Raw genomic sequence first — 5,451 nt, forward strand, 5'->3', positions numbered from 1 at the left:
TTTGGTCCCATTAAAATCGTTCAAATGCTATTGTTCTCATGAGTGTTTGGGTTTTGCTTTTCTTGTCGAGTTTGCTTTCTAATCATTTTTCTGGGCTTTCTTATTCATTTATTATTGCTCGTGAGAGCTTGCCATACTCAATTGATTTGATTCCTCTGTTTAAAGCTTCTTATTGTGTTTTCTCTGTATTTTTGTGCAAACATTTGTCACTCCTATACGGTTTTCCTTCTTAATCCCTCTCTCTGTGTTAAGTTAGTAGTGTTTAAATGTATAATCTTTTTTTCTGAGAGACTAAATGTTGGGTGACTAAATGCAACAAACATCTCTGCTAAGAACCTTTCTTTGGTGTGCTTGCTTTTTTAAAACAATCTCCTTTAATAGAGTTTTAGAAAAAAAATCGACATTTTTTTTCTTTCAAAGGTTTTACTTTTCAAATTTATGGCAAACCATTAATCCGACTTCTGTTTGCTGTCATTGCTGAGTCAGTGCAAAGACTGTAAAAGTCTGCGAGGCACAATGTTGGATCGACCGGCAGACGCACACCAAACCCAGAAGTTCGGACCCAAGTGAGCCTGCTGCACATATGTCTGATCCAGCCATTTAAAATTCATTTGTGTTGCTTTTAGTTATGTTAATGTTTTCTGAATTGCAGGGAATGGAAACAATCAAACATCCAACAGAGTAACTTCCCTGCAGGGGCAGAAAGCAGTTGTGAGCCCAACGGTTGGTGGCATTTCCAGTTAAGAGAGAGAGAAGCCACGTCTGACTGGACTTGAAACAGAAAGTCAAGTTGGAAAAGTAAAGAGGATCTGAACCAACTGGAAGCTCTCTTCTCCTGCCTCATGATCAAGATGTTTGCCTTCCTACTAATTTAAATGTTCGTTCTCACTTCTGCTCAGAATTTCGTTTTAAACAACTTGATTTCTTGGCCATTTTGTCTTGTTTCTTCACTTATTCATTTAAAAAAATAAAAGTGGGAGTCTATAAATGACCAGTTCAAGTCCTAACATTATGATTCTGAGGATAAATATGTCTTCAAAATATCTGTTTTTTAGGGATTGGCTGATGTTTGGCACCAGATCATCTGAAACCCTGCAAGGATAAACAAGGTGTAGATGGATGGATGAAATAAGCAGTTTAGGCTCCATGACAAAGGTAATTAATTGTCACACAGATATGTTTTTGATATTACAATACAACAGATTTCAAATACATAAAAAGCATATATGTAATCTGTTTTTGAGGTCCATAACCTCTCTAAATAGTCAAAAACTGATTGAATTCCCCTTTATGTTTTGAAGGTAAAAAAAATACAGATTTTCCAAAAGCAGATGACACGTTGCGGTTTAATATCTCTATGATCAGTGTGCTTCTGTTCTTAATGTTGCCATCATCATCGGGTTGTTTCCCCTAAATCTGATTCTTTCATCTTTCATGCAAAATCTGAACGGCGAATCTCCAAGACAGAAAGGAAGATGCTTTCCATTTCAAAAAACTCTCCCTTTCTGACCTGGAGCCGTCTATTTCTGCTGACGGCAGCAGAGAGAGACAGCAGAAGGACCTCCATCTTTTCATAGGTTATCTATAGGAAACTATCACTATATCATGACAGTTTTAAATACTAAGTAGATTTTCTTTTCTAAAAGTGATGCATTGCAGACCATAAAAGAACATGTTTTATTGGCGAAGGCTCATGTAGCACATGACTAATGGGTAAACCCAGCTGCCTCACTCCAGTTCTTGTCATTTTTCTGTGTGTCTCTGCTTTGACACATCTGAGTGAAATAATGAAGTTATGAAGGGGACTGCTCATGTCGGCAAAACTGTCGGTAGCCACTGAAATAACTTGAGCATCGCTTTTGAATTGTGGTTCAACAGAATCATTCAAAGACACAGGCTTGTCTGAAAATGATGGTCCCTCTAGAGAAGATTAAAAAATGAAATTGACTATAGGGACGTTTTAAATTAAGGCGTGTTTTCTAATTGGCAGTACATGTGTCTTCAAGGTTGTAGTCAGTCAGTCTTCCTATTTAATAGCTGGAAAAGCAAGACTGGAATTTGCCCCAAGGTTTCTAGGAGAATGTCCTTTAGGCAGACGAGACAAAACTGGAGCTTTTATGCAACTCACACAAAAAAATGTTCAGAGCGAAAAATAAAGAAAGAAAGAAGACTGTTCCTACAGTGCAACATGGAGGAGGCTCGGTTATGTTTTGGGCCTGTTTTGCTGCATCTGGCTCAGGTTGTCTTGAATCTGTGCAGAGTACAATGAATTGTGTGCATGTGATTTTAATTAATCCCATTGATATGGCATATTTTCAGGTATAAAACCCGGGCATACAGTACAGACCAAAAGTTTGGACACACCTTTTAATTCAGTGAGTTTCCTTTATTTTCATGACTATTGACATTGTAGATTCACACTGAAGGCATCAAAACTATGAATAACACATGTGGAAATATGCACTAAACAAAAAAGTGTAAAACAACTGAAAATACCCCTTATATTCTAGTTTCTTCAAAGTAGCAACCTTTTGCTGTGATTACTGCTTTGCACACACTCTGCATTTTCTTGATGAGCTTCAAGAGGTCGTCACCTGAAATGGTTTTCACTTCATAGGTCAACCTGTCAGGTTAATAAGTGGGATTTATTGCTTTATAAATAGTCATGAAAATAAAGAAAACCCATTGAATTAGAAAGGTGTGTCCAAACGTTTGGTCTGTACTGTATTTTAGCAAGACACAACCGAACAGCATGGCTTCACAGTCCCACCCCAGCCGACCTGTTTTGCGGTGCTTCTATTGTTGTTGCAAACCAGGAACAATTTCTTAGTTTTGCTCTGATGTGAATAAAATCAGTTTGAGATTTGTGAAGTGATGCAATCTGTTTCTCCTTCTATGACACGTTTAAACGTTTACAACCGTATGAGAAGCTGTTTTCATTCAGCAGCATTTAAATTGGGACAAAGCAGTTGCTCACTTTAAACAGCTGGTTTATTCGGGTCTATTGAAGATTAAGATTGCTAAGTGAACATTTGGTTTTGTTTGTGTTCCACCATTTGAAACAGACATTTTGAGATAATGACAGCAATTAACTCATGTACTGTTCTCACGCTGTGTGGTAATTCTGGTGCAAGAAAGAACTTGCCACTTCCTTTTCTGCAGATCTAATCAGGGTCAGGTCAACGTACTTTTTCCTGTCTTGTCCTGAGAGCGCATCAAGTAAAGCGTCTTCTTCATGGAGTAAAATCCCTTGCTTGAAGTTCTCAATACATTGCATTTTGTTTGCCTGCAACACTTAAAAATAATGACAAAAAATTTCCAAGAATAACTCAACAAACAATGTTTTTTTTTAATTATAATATCATCTAAAATGAGGTAGGTTGTGTTTGAAAATGAAACCAAGCGTTGTGATTTCATTTTTAATGTGAACTGTATAAAACTTGGTTCAGATTGCACTGAAAAAATGGCAAATGTCAACATTTACTTTTCAGTTTTAACATCGTAAAATGCTTTTGAAAGTCGGGGTAATGCTTGAGATTGCACGGCAGATGAGTGGTTTACTATGTTCTGCGCGTGCAGAAAGATATAAATCTGGCGGTAGACCAGACAGGTAGCACCTGTCTGTACAAAATATCAACAGTTTCAGTCGGGTGGAGGGAAAAAAGAGGCAAAGTGAAACTAAAGCTTACTCTTTATTCTTTTGTGAATATGTTCAGCTTTTGAAAGCTCTACAAATAAAATCTGAAGAATTTTAAATTTAGATTTAAGCAAATTTGCTTTGATTTTGGATTGCATGGCTTCAACTATTTACATTTTAAATGCTATACATGTGTTGATATAGCTGTTGTTTTATCCTTAATTATGTAATTGGATACCTAGACACATTTACACATAAGTAAGTTATACTTAATTTACTTAAACAGAAAGCTATGGAGGTAAATTAAAATATTTCCTTCTGGTAGTAGTTACGTTTTTTTTTTTTTTTGTGGCTTTTTTTACATCTTCAGAAACATTTTCCTCCTAAAACATGATCTTTCTATTAACAAAATCTTTAGGAACATTTTCAGCTCTCAATTTGTAACTAGAGTCGGTAAAGTTAATGGCAACAACCATTTAAAAGAAAAAACTTTTTTATTTTTCCTTTCAAAAACATATTTTGCAACATTTTGTACATTTTCAATCACACTGAGTTTCAGATTCACTTTCTTTCCGGCTTTAGATGCAAAGGGTAACGAATCATTAATCAATCAAATTATATTTGTACAGCACATTTTAGCAACAAGGCATTTCAATCTGATCAGCAATCCTGGCATCCAAGGTGTGGGTGTATGAGTAATGCTTTTCTGTCTTCTTCTGTGAGGATGTAGCCGTATGACCTTTTAATGCCACCAGTCCCCCACTGATCACTCTAGGAATGAAAATCTAAGTGAGCTGCATCTTCAGTCAGTCATTTACAAATGACTGGGACTCATGTTTTATCACAGAAGCTTTGATTGATCCATCCAAGCAGCCCTCTCTGTAATTTCACTCATCCACTAGATACACACGTTCAAATAAGGTTTCGAAATGACGGCTTTATGAATATTTCCAAACGTTATCTTTACTGTTCTACAAAGATTTATCTGATAATGTCTCTTGTTTTTAAAACAACAACTTAAATCGTTCCAATATGCTGCTTGTTGACTGAACTGCGGAGGTTTCTCTGAGTAAAGGTCTTTTGGAGTTTACTCAGAAGCTGCTGAAACTTACACTTTCTACATACATTAAGCCAATTGATAAAAATTCTGGTGATAATTTATTATGAGACCTGATAAAACATCAAATCTCATCAGAATACTTTGAAACTTCAGAATATTTAATATCTGATGCTGAAAATTTAAACAAGATTTGTCTTAATCTTGCTCGTTCATTGTAGTGAGTGACGTCAACGCTTTTACCTTTGTCCAAATTATTCTGCCATCTTGTGGAGGTAGTGAGTAATGCAGAACCAGCGGTGGTTAAAGCAAGAGCTTGTTTCAATGGTTGATGACTTTGTATTTTTTTTTGTTTTTTGTGAAGCATTTAAAACTTAAAGCTCTTTGAACAGCTTTGTTACTGAAATGTGATGATGATAATGATGATGATGTTAGTACTGCAACAATCAGACTGCTGAACTCTTAACTGGACTGCACTCAAAAACTGGTCTCCACTTCATACCTTGCACATATACATAGCTAAGTAACTTCCATTTTACTGTCAGTCCTGCGCTTTATATTTTATATTCATATTTATATTCATATTTTATACTGTATTTTATTTTATTCTGGAGTAACCTCACAACATTGGAACCTCAAAACATTGTCCTGAGCCGTATGCAACGAAATTTTGTTCTGTATACACCCTGTGCATGCAAAATGACAATAAAGTCAGTCTAAGTCTAAGTCTAATCAGCCAAATATCAAACTCAGCCAA

This window comes from Xiphophorus couchianus, chromosome 9 (assembly GCF_001444195.1).
Source record: "Xiphophorus couchianus chromosome 9, X_couchianus-1.0, whole genome shotgun sequence".
NCBI classification, from domain to species: domain Eukaryota; kingdom Metazoa; phylum Chordata; class Actinopteri; order Cyprinodontiformes; family Poeciliidae; genus Xiphophorus; species Xiphophorus couchianus.